The sequence below is a fragment of the Euprymna scolopes genome, chromosome 12 (assembly GCF_053919585.1).
Source record: "Euprymna scolopes isolate OS-2025 chromosome 12, ASM5391958v1, whole genome shotgun sequence".
NCBI lineage: Eukaryota > Metazoa > Mollusca > Cephalopoda > Sepiida > Sepiolidae > Euprymna > Euprymna scolopes.
Window position 1 is genome coordinate 131,221,839 of NC_136493.1, and position 17,316 is coordinate 131,239,154.

General features: G+C 37.4%; 1 protein-coding gene across 2 annotated transcripts in view; it reads right to left on the bottom strand.

Moving 5' to 3' along the window:
* The window catches only part of LOC145291485 (uncharacterized), a 139,439-nt gene that overhangs the window by 62,024 nt on the left and 60,099 nt on the right, over positions 1-17,316 (bottom strand). The window contains exon 1 of one of the 2 annotated variants that reach the window (XM_080137366.1): positions 9,933-10,339. The exons of the other annotated variant lie outside the window; for it this stretch is intronic. The gene's annotated coding sequence lies outside the window, so the exon portion shown is untranslated. Of the gene's footprint in view, positions 1-9,932; positions 10,340-17,316 lie in introns of those variants that run through there. 2 annotated transcript variants of the gene reach the window in all.

Below are 17,316 nucleotides of genomic sequence, written 5' to 3' on the forward strand. Positions count from 1 at the left end.
GGCATTCATCCCCTACCTGAGAAGGTTCAGTCTATTGTCGATTACCCTGTTCCCACTTCCCTTCATAAACTACAGAAATTTCTTGGATTAATTAACTTTTACAGACGATTCTTACCTCACTGCACCGAATTGGCACAGCCCTTAACAGATTTTCTTCAGAATAGAAAGAAAAAGGAGTAAAGGATTACTTCAAGCGAACATGAACTGCACTCTTTTTCAGTTTAAAAAAAACAAAAACCTTAACAAACGCTACATTGTTGATTTTTCCAAAGACAGATGCACTGCTTGTGTTATTTGTAGATGCTTCCGATGTGAGCATTGAAGGAGTCTTATAAAACTCATTGTCTTTCTTTTCTAGAAGTCTTCAAGATGCTAAAAGAAAATACAGTACTTTCGGTAGGAAATTACTTGCTGCTTAATCTGCGGTAAAGCATTTCCCATTTATGTTGGAAGGTTCGAATTTCATTATTTTTACTGATCACAAATCATTGTCACATCCTTTCGCTAAGCCCAGAAAACATTTAGACATTAAATATATCAAAGGTACCGAAAATATGGCCGCTGACACACTATCGTGTATGCACATCAATGCCATACAACCTTTTCACGATGTGTATCTTCATCAGATTGCTTGGGACTAGAAGAGTAATGAAGAATTAAACAACTTACAACGGTCTCCCAGTTTCAACAAGTGCCCTTGCCCTTCTCAAACGATTTTATTTGATGTGACACTTCGACTGGATATGAACATCCATATGTACCTTTTCAACACAGATGAGTAGTTTTTTTTTCAAAATTACACAATTTATCACACCCAGGCATCTGAGCGACACAGAAATTGGTGACATCGCATTTCATAAGAACCATTATTATTAACAAGAACGAATGCGACTAGTCACGGAGTTGCATTCCTTGACAAAAAATCCAAAGTTACCCAACATATTTAGAGCCCCCTAGTGAAGTTCCCTATTTAATGTTTAATGTTCACATCAACATTACCACTTTCCTCAGGATATACACACATAGATACATGTTTTCGTATGAAATGGTGGAGTACCCATGTGTCTGCAACCGCCCTACTCCAGTCCTTACAAAGTTCTTAAAAAATATCAGAAACATTTTGTGATAAATATGGCAGACATGACTATCAGCGTTGATCGACTGAAGAAAGTGTTTTCTGACAATACAGGCTGTAGTACCACAGTGAGGCAAACACAAATCTCGAGAGATTCTTTAATTACTGCCGCACATATAAATACTGTGCTATCTAGTGCTACAACTTCCACCAAATCCGGCTGACATATAAAGTGTCCACTCCAATTTGCCACCTACACTCAGTAAAATACTTGCAGTATTTTTATTCTTCTCCTTAAGATCGACTTCTCGTATAGGATAGGAGTGATGTAGCAACTGCCACGCCCGGCCGGAATAAATGCCCAGCAGGAATATTTCACAGCAATCACTCCTTATGAAGAATGCGCAATTACATGACATCATAAAGTGACCACTGCACACACAAAACAAAAGGAACTATGTTATGCTCCTTGCGTGTGAATACAGTAAACAGGCTAGAACGTTAGAGAAGGCTTTTATATAAAGATTTGCCTGCCAAAAATCAAATCCGTTTTTTCTTCAATTTCTCAAGTGTTCGAGTAAACTCTGTTCTAGGAGATGTACAAACACCCGTCATGATTTTTTTTTTTTTTTTTACAAGGTGGTCACCACTTATCAAGGCCCGGAAGTCACTCAGGGATAAGGGTTATTGTAAGTACATTACGTTAGTGTGGAGATTTGATGAAGTGTTTAATTAAGGGGGCGGTTCATTAGGAATTTGTTAACATTGGACTTGAAGACATCCAAGTTGTAGTCTGGAGGGAAGCAGGCAGACGGAACAGAGTTCCACAGGCGGTCAGTTCTAAGAAAGAAGCTTTGTTCATGGAATCTGCGTTTTGATTTAGGAACAGATATAGCGTGGGGGAAATTTTTCACAGTGGATTCAGCTAGACGGGTGTTTTTCGTGAAAGATTGGCGAGGGGGGACCAGAGATTGGAGTTCAGACGAGCACCTGCCATGAAAATAACGATAAAACAAGGATAGGCTTGCAATGTCTCTTCTGTGGGAGAGAGGTTGCAGGGTAGAGAAAAGGGCATCCCCCACTAAGCCACGAAGTCTATTTGGTACTCTGTCAAGGCATGATAGGCTGTTTTTGGCCGCTCCTGCCCAGATATGGCAACAGTATTCCATCCTTGGACGTACTTGGCTTTTATATAGATAGAGAATTGCATCAGTAGTGAGATATCTTCTGGAGCTGTAGAAGGATCCCACTATCTTCCCAGCGACCTTGGCAACAGACTTTATGTACGTGTTCCATTTCAGATCAGAAGCTTGCCAAAACATGGGGCTTCTCCTAGACGAGAGCCATTCGTTTAAATTGATGCCAGGTTGGGATCAGAGCGTTGATGATGTAAAGATAGGAGTTTGGTTTTAGATGCATTAAAGGTAACCAGCAACGTCTTCCCCCACTGAACCACGCATCAGAGGAGAGAGAATCAGAGAGAGCTTTGTCATTTACAGCTTTTGATGTGTGGCCGTGTCATCAGCATAGATGTCAACAAATGATTAAAGTATGTGTTTATGGAGATCATTGATGTAGATCAGGAAGAGAGTTGGGCCCAGGATGGACCCTTGAGGGACTCCAGCATTAATACTGCAGGACTGATTCTTGTCCATCAACCACTACTCTTATGAGCCTATCAGAGAGAAATGATTTAATGATAGAGAGAATATTTCCAGTTATACCGTAGCTGGAAATCTTGTGAAGTAGGCCTTTATGCCATACCTTGTCAAAGGCCTTTGATATGTCAAGAGCAATTGCCCTAGAAAGGAAGCCTTTGTCAAGAGATTCAGTAATCTCATAAGACATAACCATTAGCACATCTACTGCAGATCTTGCAGAATGGAAACCATATTGCGTGTCATTAAGAAGATGATTTCTGCTGAGGTGGTTTACTATTTCTCTATTTAATATGGATTCCAGCAACTTACTCATGACACACAGGAGACTTATTGGTCTGTACTGAGAGGGAGAGGACTTATAACCTGAGTTCTTAAATACAGGGCATACTGATGAGGTTTTCCAAGGTGTTGGAAAGCACTTCTCTTTAAGGCAACACTTAAACAGTTTCGTAAGTATGGGAGCAAGTTTTGGTTGAAGCTTTTTTAACACTATAATCGGGAATCCGTCAGGGCCAGTTGCTTTACTAACCCGTTTCCCTGACCAGGAAGAACAACACACATCACTTCTAGATCTGTTTTTGACCACAGTTCCCGATGACTGCATAACGAAGGCCCACAGCCCACTCGGGAACGCTGATCATGCAGTGATAATGGTTGAAATCGCCCTAAACTCTAGAGCCAAAACTGAAGAGCCAGTGCTCAAAACAATGAGATATTATAAAAAGGCTGACTGGGAAGCCATCAGAGATCTTATCAGAGATGCCCCATGGGGAAATATTTTTTCTCTCATTGCTGAACAGGTTCAAAACGGCAATCGAAGCGCATGTTCCCATGCGGAAATTTTATAGTAAGCCCCAGTCTCCCCAATGGTTTATGTCGACTTGCGCAACTGCCATTGCTCAAAAGCAGCATGCATACCGCAGATTTAACCGACATAAGTCCAGTTCAAACAGACTGAAGTATATAGAAGCTAGAAATAACGTTAAGAAAGAAATAGCAACAGCTAAGAGAGAATTTACGGAAACCACTAAAAAGCGCATCGAAGCACAAAAACTAGGAACTTGAGATTTCTGGAAAATCTACAGCAGTGTAGTAAATAATGGGCAATCAACAATTCCCCCACAAACCAACAATCACGAGGTTGTTTGCTTAGCAACCAAGAAGGCTAACATGCTTGCCAGTCGGTTTGCCTCAAACTCCACACTGAACCCTTCCAACCACCCCCTACATGACTTTCCTATGCGGACAGACGCCACGCTAGACGATCTGAAAACCACTCCTACTCAGGTGCATGCTATCATAAAAAACATTGACACTTCAAAAGCATGTGGACCCGATCTTATCCCAGCTGTGCTATTAAAAAAGTGCTCAGCCGAAGTAGCTCCAGTTCTCTCCAAACTCTACAACAGATGCCTTAATGAAGCTTGCTTTCCGGGCTGTTGGAAAACTGCTTCTGTTGTACCAGTATTCAAGAATTCTGGCGAAAGGACTAACCCATCAAATTATCGCCCCATTAGTCTCCTCCCACTTTTTGCCAAAATATTTGAGACCTTAATTAACCATGTTCTAGTCCATCACCTTACAGATACTAAACTTCTGACTGACAAACAATATGGATTTAGACAAGCCCGTTCCACAGCAGACATCCTAACTGTAATCTCTGAATGTATATACCATTCACTGGACAAAGCGGGGGAGGGCAGAGTGGTAGCTCTAGATATATCTAAGGCTTTTGACAGGGTATGGCATGAGGGTCTCCTCAGGAAAATTAGATCATACGGTATCACTGGTAGAATACTTAACATAATTAAATCCTTCTTAGATAAGAGAAAAATCCAGGTTGTCCTCGATGGTCGTACATCTAAACAATATGATATAAATGCAGGGGTGCCCCAGGGTTCTATCCTTGGACCTCTATTGTTCCTGATATTCATAAATGACCTCCCCGACAAAATTGCCTCTGAGATGGGTATATATGCTGATGACACTACACTCTATGGCAGGCACGACAGGAAGACAAATGAACACATTCCTAAAGAAATGGCAGAAACACTAGAGGAAGACCTCCAATCTGTGGTGGAATGGGGACAAAAGTGGTTGGTCGCGTTCAATGCTGCCAAGACTAAACTAGTTTCATTCAATAATTACAAGAAACTCTCTCTACCACCTATAGCAACGGCCAACAACTCTTTATCTGAGAGTACATCTTTCAAACTCCTTGGCCTAACGTTCTCAGGAAACATGAGTTGGAACAATTACATTGAAGGCATTGCCAGGGCCGCTGCAAGAAAGGTGGCCTCTCTCTACTGTGCTAGACAACTACTAACACCCGAAAGTATCCTGTACCTCTATAAGGCCACTATTCGCCCATGTACGGAGTATTGCTGTCACATTTGGGCTGGTGCATCTGCTACTAGTCTCTCGCTCCTTGACAAGGTTCAAAAGAGAGTCGCAAACCTGATAAGCCCTGAACTGGCATCTAAGCTTCATCCTCTGTCCCATCGACGAAATGTTGCATCCCTCTGCTTTTTCTACAAGTATTTTAGTGGTGAATGTTCTGACGAACTGCAATCACTTGTGCCCCCACGACGTGAGCACCCTCGACAAACCCGACAGGCTGCTAAATCCCACCCCCACACTGTAGAGATCCCTAGATGTAAAAGATCTTTTTACTCCAATAGTTTTTTCCCCAGAAACGCTGGACTCTGGAATTCCATTCCAGGTCCCTGCTTCCCCAACAGTACTGACGTACAGACGTTCAAGTGTAATGTGAACCGACATCTTGCTGCCCAAATCCCTACATAGTACCCCAGTAGTTATTGCCCCTGATAGTAGCCCCCTTACCCCAGTAGTTATTGCCCCTGATAGTAGCCCCCTACACCAAAGCGGCAATTTGCCTTGTTTGGAGTGAAAATGTAATAAAATAAAAAAAATAAAAAATAAATAAATCAAGGTTCTTGATTAACTTGGCAACCTCATGCACAGATATTTGTATGTTACCTAGCATGTTCTTTGTTATAGGAGGAAATATGGAGAGTTGATGGCCTTCGTCGCATAGGGTAGAATTAGCTGCAAAGTTCTTGGCAAATAGTTTGGCCTTGTCTGAAGCTGACAAGATGACCTCTGGTCCATTGATAATGGTTGGGATAGAACGCACACTTCTGTTCAGGATCCTATTTGTTGTTTGCCAAAACTGGTGGGAACCAAGCCGCTGATCAGCTACTTTGGATTTAACAGACTGGCCATATAGCTGTCTTGCATTTTTTATTACTCTTTTACAGTGGTTGGTAGCGTTCCTGAAAGCAGCTTTAGTCTCAGTGCATCTCTTACGTTGGTAACTATGGAAAAAGTGATTTCTGTGCGCGATGGCAGCAGCACATTCTGGGGAGAACCATGGCTGGCTGTTAGGTTTTTGTTGGAATTTTTTAGATGGTATGAATCGGTCTATGCCTACAATTAACCATTCAGCCAGGTCTGATACTATAGAGGACATATCCTTTTTAAACATGGAATGCAGAGGTAGATCAGCTATAAATGTACAGAAGCTATGCCAGTCAGTCATGGAATATCGGTATACAGCACGGTGGAGGGGTACGTCTGGGGACTTATTACATTTCATTTTTATCTTACCTGATACGACGGAGTGGTCGGAGGATCCTAGAGGAGAAAGAACAGAACATGAACATAGCTCAGGGGAAGTTGAGAGAAAAAGGTCTAGGAGGTTTGCATATCGACATGGCAAAATCATGACAGAACCTCCCCTCATCGTCCGTCTTATTTTAGTGGGTCAGCCATTCCACATTATGGACGTTGAAGTCACCACAGATGTGGATGTTAGCCGAGGGGTGTGCAGACAGGATGTAGTCTATTTTCTCAGATATGCTCTTAAAGATAGTAACTCTGCTGTAATGGAGCCTTCTCTAGAGATATCCCTGCCACATGGGAAGCTATGGTGATCTTGGGGGTCAGATTTAGATGTTAAGTTAGAGTATCCGTTAATTATGAACTCATCTAGGGAAGTGGTCGGCCCTATTCCAGTTTCGCTTAGAAAGCATATGTCCGGTTTCATCTCCTGCAATTGGATTTCAACCTCTGGAAGGTTGGAACGTAGACCCCTGATGTTGGAGAAAGAGACATGGTAATAGGGGTCTACGTTGGAAGAAGGGGTTCTAGGTTTATTCGAGTTTTTTTTATGGAGATTTTGTGCACAACAGATATGAACTTTCATTACTTTTTTTTTTTTTTTATACATAGGAGTCACTACTTATCAAGGCCAGGAGGCCACTCAAGGATAATGGTTCTTGTTTACATTAGACTTGAAGACAAATTGTACTCAGCTGGAAAGCAGGCAAATAGAGAGTTCCATAGGCGTGCAGTTCTAAAAAAGAAGCTTTGTTCATGGAATCTATGTTTAGGTTTAGGCACAGATAAATAGTTTTCAACTAGACGAGTGTTTTTTGTGAAAGTTTGCCAAGGGGGCGGGATCATATATTGGAGCTCAGACGAGTACCTGACATGAAAATAATGATAAAGCAGAGACAGGCTCGCAACATCTCTTCTGTGAGAAAGAGGTTGCAGGGAAGAGAAAAGGGCATCCCTACAAGGTCTATTTTGAACTCTGTCAAGGCAAGATAAGCTCTTTCTAGCAGCTCCTACACAGGTGTGGCAACAATACTCCATCCTTGGACGTACCTGACTCTTATATAGGAGTGAGATATCTATAGGAGCGGTAGAAGGATTCTACCATTTTTCCAGCGATCTTGGCAACGGATTTGATGTGTTAAATTTACCCTTAATGGTCCCGTGGATACATTCCTAATTTCGACTTCAATAAAATTGCGACACACAATCTCGGTCTTATAAATTGATAAATCCAGACCATCTGACCTACATCCAATAGAGTTCTACCCCCCCCCCCCCGTAAACAAACAAAAAAAATGGAAAAAGAAACGAAAAGAAAAATAATTAAAGGGGGTGGGTGAGTATTGTACAAGTCCACCGATATCTTTTTTGTTTATTAAATTGTTAGGTGAAAGTACAGAATCATTATAAAACACCCGCCAACCAGGTAGCATGAGTACCAATAAAGCGATTTTTAATATTGTAAATCACCCCTTTGTTCCCTCTTCCAAAAATAACTGGTTTATTTTTCAGCTAAATCCATAACAAGCAGCACTTGAATGAATGGTTTATTTTATTTTCGCTACGCCGTAATCACATGATTAAAATTCTGCAGACAAAAGGTCAAGGAGAACCCAATCACCTTTAAAATGACGACACCTACAGGTTTTCGGGTATGCTGACAGCGAATATCGTATTTAAATTGGCCGTAAACAAGTAGTTTTCCGGATATTAAGCAGTGTAATTCCTTATGTTATCACAGGTGGACATGCGCGTACAACAATGGCCACCAGTGATAATATAAGGAATTATATTTCTTAATATCCGGAAAATTACTTGTTTGCGGCAAATTTAAATGCGATATTCTTTTCAACATATTCGAAAATTTATAGAAATCATTTGCCCCCCACCTTTTTTTAAATTAGGTTGAATTCTAAATAAGAACCAACATTTTCTTTACACCAAGAAAAAAGAGAGGGAGGGACTTATGGAGAATACTCTGTTTTACTGTTGTAAAAATGGAACGGAAATTTAAATTTAAGTTCCGTTTTAAATTCGTCCAACTCATTGCTCACATTCGACATGTCAACTTTTATGGGTTTTCGGGAATGCTGACAAGGTTAGGGGTGTCTATTCCGAAAGTCGTTTTTAAGATGGGTAGGTTGGGACTGTCTATTCTGAAAGCCGTTCTTAACATGGGGAGGTTGAGGTGTTTATTCATTGTAAACGTACTCAAAAACCTATAAACGTCGACATTTCCAATGTGAACGCTGAGTGGGACTTATGTTAAAAAAAAAAAAAAACAACTTGACTTTTTCGTTTAAAAATTAAATATTTTTATAAATAAAAAAGATCTTTCGTTTATAATATAAACGAAACATCTTTTTATTTATAAAAATATTTAATTTATATATAAGAACGATTGTTGAATGTTATTCTTTCGATTACATTCGTTTTTTTTTGGGGTACAATAAATACATTTAAAAAACTATCAAAACGGAACGAAATTTAAATTTCCGTTCCATTTTTACAACAACCATAAAACAGCGCATACTCCGCAAGTTTTACAAAAAAAAAAAATATAGTAAATAGGTCCACCAAATGACAATCTTGTCCATCAATAATGGGCAACGACGATCGTGGTTTAACATGAATTATGGCGGACACGTTAATATGTCGTAAGTAAAATAAATTTAAAAAAAACAACTACTTGTTGGTTATTGTCAATAACTTATTGAAATAAGGCAAGATTCTAGGATTTTATGACTGAAGTGGCCATGCTGAAAACTGGACTATTAAAAAAAACAAAAAAAAAAACAAATGGCGGGATTATTGTGGAGTAGACCATTTCCGAATGTCTTAGTACTGAACCTATTTACGTGCTCCCCACGTGGGCAGAGTTAGACACAAGGCTTGTGTTTTAATGTAGGGAAAATCCAGCCCCTTTCCACTCCCCCAAAACGGAGGTACTCTAGATACGGAACGAATGTAAAAATTGTCTCAGTGTAGGAGGATTTCTTCTCCACTGACCAAAGATAGATCATAGTTTGAATTTTTTTTTTTTTTGCAACTAAGAACCTCCCTTGCTTTGTCATAATCAGATATGGAATCCGGGAAGGGGGAAGGCTGATTTATTGTCGATCGCCTGGGGAACTCTAACAGAAACACACATGAAATTGACTTGCTGTCGTTATGACGTTAATTTAATGACAATGTCATAGGAATCAAGGAAGGATTAGATTATTAGAACGTTGCCATTTTTTGAATAAGCAAATCTACGAGGTGTAACTACTGACCAGAACAAAATGGTCGCCAGTTATTTCTTTGTGGTCATAGGAAACTAATTAAAAAGTTTGTTCTGGAGGCTTTTAAACTTGGCTAGAATTAAACTTTATAGCAAGCGAAAGCCGAGTATTTATAGTTTTTCTTTTCTTGTGTGTGTCTGAAAAAATAAACAAGTCTATAAATGGTCCACAAGTAATCTTATTTACTATAAAAATCTGAAAAAAATCTTCGTCCGATATTTGATTTTATAACCATTATTGTCAACAAGGAAATAAACAATAATTAATTACTTGCGTGACTTTCTTTCCTTTTTTTCGTGGAGTTTTCTTTTTATAGACTTGTTAACTGTTCTGCTGTGGACGTGAATAGCAGAAGTGATGTTAAGTTCAAGTTTATATATCTCTTTTTTTTCTTTTTTTTTTTTTTAACTTGAAACTGGGGAAAGCCCTCTTTTTTAACTTGAAACTGGGGAAAGCCGAGACCGCCGAGATATATTAACATTAATGTTAATAAGATATCTCGGCGGCCTCGGGAAAGCCCTCTTTTTTTACTTGAAACTGGGGAAAGCCCTCTTTTTTGATAAAAATTCTACTTGACACTCGAACACGAAAAACCAGCATTTTTTAAATTTTTTTATTTTGCATCTTCACAAAAAGAAAAGAACAAGAAAAAAACAAGTTTTTTTTACAACAAACAATTCGTGGTACTTGTACAGTTTAATAAAGACATTGAAAAAAAAAAAAAGTTATATTGTATATATCCGTTAAGGAATGAAGTTTTAGTTCTCCGAAAAAAAAAAATTCACTTAATTTGATCAAGTAGTTTTTTTTTTTTTTTTTTTTTTTTTTACAGCGAAAAAACAATTTATGATACGATCAAAAGGTAGCCATGTTTCGATTTTTAGTTTTTAGGAAGAAAAAGCTGCGATTTAAGATGGTGAGGGGGGGCAGCACTTTAGACCGAATTATCTCCCCGTGGCGAGTTCTAAAAATCCAAATATGGCTACCTTGAATGCGCTGTCATAAAAAACGTTTTTTCCGCTGTAAAAAAAAAAAAAACCTACTCGATCAAATTAAGTTAAAAGTTTTTTTTTGGGGGGGGGGACTTCAGTCCAAAACGGATACGTACAATATTTTTTATTGTCTTGATTAAACTGTACAAGTACCCAATCCGTTTCTTTCATATAACAGGGTTCCGTCTCCTTGTCCTTTTGGTTAGGAGCAAAGTGTAGTATCTACTACATTTCATCTTCTCTGTTCGTGACGAATGAAGGAGAAATCCTTCTAGACTGGGGCAGTTTAAATTTTTACTTTTGTTCCAATCTAAAGTGCTCCTTTGTTGGGGAGCTGGATTTTTCCATATTAAAAATTGACCACGTGACTGTCTTCCCTCGTGGGAAGGCAAGTAAATAGGGATAGGGGTTTGTCATTCCGGAATACACTTGGAATATGACTTTTGCCGTTTAACTTTAATTAAAGCCAGAAATTACTTTTTAATCAATGTTTACTTAGGTGTTCTAAATTCCATATTGTAAAAAACAAAAAACAACCAATATGGCCACGGTTAACGTTTAATCTGTAAAAGTTTATTATAACTAGATTTAGAATTGGTACTGTGAGAAATTCTACAATTATAAGCAAGCTCCTCATTGGCTGATTTGACCACCCATTGTCTTTGTTTAGACCAATCAAATTTATTGATGTTTTAACTGCTAGCGATGAGCTTGGCATTTGAATGCCTTTTCTCTTTATAGCCAGTTCCAGTAAAACAGCCAAACCAAAGGATGGAACTCAACTCTCTCTGGATATGAGGCATTTTGACGCCTCTAACTTTTCGTCTCCTTGAGACTTTATTTTAATGATTAGGCTAAGTTATTATTATGTCTCCCAGAGACTTTTTTAAGGTCAAAATTATCGACCTTTCATTAATGACTTTTCTTTCAAATGAACAATAATTATGAACTTCTGTAATGTCGACTCAAGTCGAAAATTGAATCTTTTCATCAGAAGGCATCATACTAACCCCCTTCAACAGCTGTAATTAATCCGATCTTCGAAAACTGCTGTACCCGAATACCAGTTCCTGATGAAGATAAAAGAACTATTACCTTTCGAGGGTGTTACCAGTTCTGTTCAGAGGCAAATTAGGAATTTCCTTTTTGCAACAAAGAACAAATAAAATTTGTGTCGAATTTAAGCGGTATGCTTTGTTGTAATTGTTATGTTAATGTTTGCCACTGTGTTGGATAAAATATCTCATAGTACACATGGTAGCATTCATTAACTCAACCACTAACCTAAAATCTAGTTTGATGTATTACAACCTTGGACTTAGGGTTATATATATAATTATAATTATAAAATGGAAGTTAATTTAACTGCTTTTACAATCTACAAACGTCAAATCCGTTAAACGGTCGACACACATGTACTAGTTTTGTACAGTTGGGCTCTTACATCAGCGCTCGTTTTATTCTTTAGGCACGGCCAAAAAAATGGAAGAGAAAGCAAGAGTTTTTTTTTTTTTAAATAAATTAAAATCTATTAAAATCCATTATTCTTGAGCAATTTATTTTTTCAGAAAGATAAAAGCCTGAATTTTATCATATAAAAGGCAGAATAATATAAAACTTTTTCTACTATTTTTAATAGAATTTTTAATTTTCTAAAAAAACACAATTCACTGCCATTTTTGTCTCGGTGAATAACATACTTAAATATTTTTTAAAAGGGGGTTGAATTAATTAATTTTTTTTGTCTAAATAAGATTTTGGATGGTTTACTATAAGAATATGCAAAAGTATTCTAACATAATTCTCTGAATTTCAAGTAATTCCATCTTTTATCTCAATCTATAGATGTTGCATAGCAAAATTTAAAAAATCCAAAACTTAATGATAGTTTGGAAGAAACTACGGAAGCCTTTACAGGACTAAATGAACTTCATTTAGTCCTGTAAATTCCCATGTATTTTTGATGTTGTTTTGGACGATTAAGTGAAGAATCAACTTTTTCCCCCCTTTTTCTCCTAGTTTCTTTTCTAATTGCATGTCTTTTCTGTTTAACATTTTTATTTTTTCATGAACCTTTTCCAAAATTTCTAATTATTTGCCGCTCATATCAAAGAACAACATTCTGTGTTTCCAAAGGTTGTCATCCATTTTCCTCACATGCTCCAACCCGTCTCAGTCTTCTACACATCAGAATAATGTTTTAAGGCAAATTTCACTAGTGACTTTGGTCACACGACATTAAATGCTAAGTGGCAGGGTGATGGCAATGACGATAAGGAGTAGCAGCAACAGTATCTTCTAGAGCCCAACACTTCCTCACAGTGGTAATGTGTCAGAACTATGCCATCTAAATCTCCAGTTCCTGTCTTTTCATGGTGTGACAGATCTGGAATCCAACAGAATTATTAGGGCCATAACTCAGCAAATCAGTCAACATCATGATTTTTCACTAATTGTCTCTGCATTTATGGCAAGCAAAGAACATGTCAGATTCAGAACTGCAAATCTATAGGTTTTGGAGACAGATAAGTGGATTAAGGTTAATATCTCAGGGAGATGAATGCTTCTTGGTCAAAGTGTAACACCTGTGAGCCTTTCTCCGATATTCTGGAGGATTACTATATAGGGCAGTAGACGGATTTCCTCAGCTGTGGGGAAATCTATATTTATAGGAAAGAAGAACTCTGTTTTTTGTAAAAATGCTTCATAAACAAATTACAAGATTTTTAAAATAAGGAGTGACTTTTCAATCACGCTATAGATGCTATTTTGGTAAAGGTACATTAATGTTTTCCTCCCTTTTTGTGTTATTAGAGCAAATAAGTTATACTAAACATAAAACATTTAATCTTCTGTCAAACTGCATGGTTTTTCAGTTTTCTTACATTTTGTAAGAACTTTTTGTTTTTCATATTTTGCATCATTTACTAGAAGGCTTGTAACAAATTCAAGATGGCCGCTCTAATTTACTTGATGTGAAAGTTTGATGTTGTATGTTTAGCAATTGAAAAATCGAAAACTAAACAAAAATACATTTAATAACTATCACCACTCAGCCAAAGATTAAATTTTTGACCGATCTGTAGATATTTAACTTACTGAAACTGTTTGTAAGTTCATCTTTCTTCCAAAATACTTCGCTCTATACTGAAGATTTTAGCTTTATAGTCAGCCATTTTGTTTGCACAAGCCACCCAGGCAAAAATGCAAATTTTGAAAATAGAAACACTTTTAAGAAGTGTCAAAACTGAAAAGCTATAGAGGTCAATAAAAGATTAAATTCTCTTGCATTTGGTAAAAGTTATCTATTGTAAATTTGTTTTTCTTTTTTTACTTGATTTTGCGGTGTTAACTATGAGACACCTTTACTGTTCTTTTTAAAATCTTGTGAAAAAGTTGTTTTTAAACAGCCTTGAAAGAATGACGTTAACAGACTGTGATGACTCTGTTGCTGTTAACAATAAAGGTTTCAGGGCACAAGCTGTTGTGTTCAGCACACCTCCTCCCCTCTCTTGGTATAAACCCATCTTTCCTTATATTTAAATATGAGCCCCTTTCTTTGTTTGAAATATCGATTTTGTCTGGAACTCAACATTAGGATAAATTTCAACAGATGTTGGTGTGTAACCTACCACTCACACTGACTATTCTCCACAATGGCGGTGGATCACACGTTAAATGCGATCCCCAACTACGGGATCACAGATGTAACATTGTCTAATCTCAAACCCTTCAAATGTATTCAGGCCACTAGAACCATGCATAGATTGTCAGTTTTATCTGTGCAGTGCACAAAACATGCAGGTCACTAAGTCTGTGTGGTAACGCAATTTTCACACCAACAGGTTTTCGGAGATATTAAAACAGCATTTTTACGCTCTGGGACATCTCTGAGGGTGGTCATCAGCTGGTGGTGGTTGATAGTGGTTTCTTATCTCACAAAACGTCACCGGTCGGCTGAGAACCATCATTGCTGGAAAGGTCTGATTGTTTATATCTGTGCAAAACTTAATCATTTTGAAAACATGAAAAAATTAAAAAACTAATGAACAAGTCATTAGTACGGCTATGACAACAGCATATTCTTTTCATTGTTTGACCCTCGAGTGTGTATCCATTGATATCTTATATGCTTTTATATAGAGTGATGTGGTTCTCTGTGTTGGATATATACTCGAGAGTCAAAACAATGAAAAGAATATGCTGTTGTCACATCCCTAGTCATTAGTACTCGTTTTCTTATCAAAAATCATTTGGTTAATATATATATATATATATATATGTATATATATATATATATATATATATATAGTCTGTATACAAAGAAAAATAGAGTTATACTTTTTCTTCTAATTTATGAAACAAGTTCTGGATCAGTTAGTTTTGTTTTCAATTTAATGTTTCTACTAAATTCCTTAAGCGAAGTTTGGTTAACGATTCACTCACGAGTTTGGGCAAATTGTGACTGGTACTAGCGTAGATTCCTCAGGAACTGCGAAGGAGACTGTTTAATAGTCCAAAAACCCTTGCCTTTATTGACAATTTCTCCGGCTTCCCCGCTTTACATATAGTAATTCTAATTTAATAACTGTTTTTGTTTCTTTCTTTCTCTCTTTTCCAAAACAGAGAGTATTATAAATTATTATATTTTTATTTTCCTTTCTGTCTTTCTTATTTTACTAAGTAACTATTTTTTGTTATTGTTTTTTCAATTCAATTATTGTTTGATTGGAAAAACGTAATAAAAAAAGAGTACATGTACAGGGGAGATGTAGGCATGAGAGAAAAAAGCAAAGAGACTGATTTGCCTTATGATCACTTCCGGTAGCGTTACGTCAGAAGTTAGGAAGTAAGTCAGCTGACTATAACTAAGTAGCAGGCCCCCAGTATTGCCTGGTCGTAAAATACACTTAAATATGATATTTTTATTAATGCAGATTTCGTATTTATTATTACATTATATTGAACCCAATATATAATAATGATTTAAAAAGTTAAAAAAAAAAAAATGACTCGTGTGCCAAGAATCGCAACGAAAACGTTTAACCTACAATTTACTTTTTCCTTTGACGTTAATACCTGAGCTATGAAGACATGTTTGCTGCAAAGCTAAAAATTAAAACATGAACCAATAGCTACTATGTTATGCATGCATATTCGTATTGTTAGATCTTCACGTTACGCATGAATATTCGTAATGCCGTTGTTAGATTTTCACACTTTTGCACCGATTTTCCCCCTGGCTAAAACCCAAACAAAGTTTTGCATAGGTTTGAATACCCTATATATTAAGTTTCATATCTGTAGACTAAAAACTAACAGGAGTTTGGTAGCCAAAATGTTTTAGACAAATGATATATATATATACACACATGCATAAATATATATAAAAAGAGGGTTGTGTTTACTATAAACTTTTTACGCAAATATTACGCAAGTATAAATCATGTAGAATATTTGCATGAATATAATTACACATAATAGTTAACTAAAGATGATCATCCTATCATAAAACCGAAAAAACTAATAGTGAATTAATTGATAAAATGAATGGAGAGGATTGGATTGGTTGGTTGTTTTACGGCATATGAACCCTTTTCAGGTTATTTAATGCCAAATCCAGTGATTTCGAAGAAAAGTTTTTTAATAGAATATATTTGTTTTTTCTATTTAACCCATAGTTGGGACCCTAACAGGTACTATCACTCCGGGTCAGAGTGGATCTGGGAGCAATGGCAATTAAGGGGTGGCTCCACAGTCCCCAAAGTCCACAAGGTGGGGCCTTACCATCAGATATAGTTTATGCAATTCTCTATCTGTATAAAAGCCAAGTACGTCCAAGGATGGAGTACTGCTGCCACATCTGGGCAGGAGCTGCTAAAAACAGCCTATCCTGCCTTGACAGAGTACAAAATAGACTTCGTAGTTTAGTGGGGGATGCCCCTTTTCTCTTCCCTGCAACCTCTCTCCCACAGAAGAAACGTTGCGAGCCTGTCTTTGTTTTATCATTATTTCCATGGCAGGAGCTCATTTGAGCTCCAATCTCTCGCCCCCCTCTCGCCAATCTTTCACGAGAAACACCCGTCTGGCTGAAACTACTGTCAATAATTTTCCCCACTCTTTAGCTGTGCCTAAATCCAAACGTAGATTCCATGAGCAAAGCTTCTTTCTTAGAACTGCCCACCAGTGGAACTCTCTGCCGCTTGCCTGTTTCCTACCTGACTACAACTTGGACGTCTTCAAGTCCAACATAAACAAACTCCTGACAAACCGTCCCCTTAAGTAAGACACTCTATCAAAACCCCCAATACTAATGATTACTACAATACTATCTCATTGATTACTGTACACGCAATAACCCTTATCCTTGAGTGGCCTTCGGGCCTTGATAAGTGGTGACCCCCATGTAAAAAAAAAAAAAGTCATATCCAGATCCCGAATAGAGAGGAGGTGAAGTTGCTGCTTGTATTTGGAAAAATAAAAAATTGTGTATATTTTTATATATATTAGTTGTATTTTGTGTTTGATGACTTAGCTATTTTGTAATATCTTTTAATGAAATAATGTTTATGCTTGTCCAAATGGTTGAGAATGATTGTAACACTGAAGAAATACATCTTATGATGAACCTGTTAGAATATATTGTTGTCTTGGTTATTGCG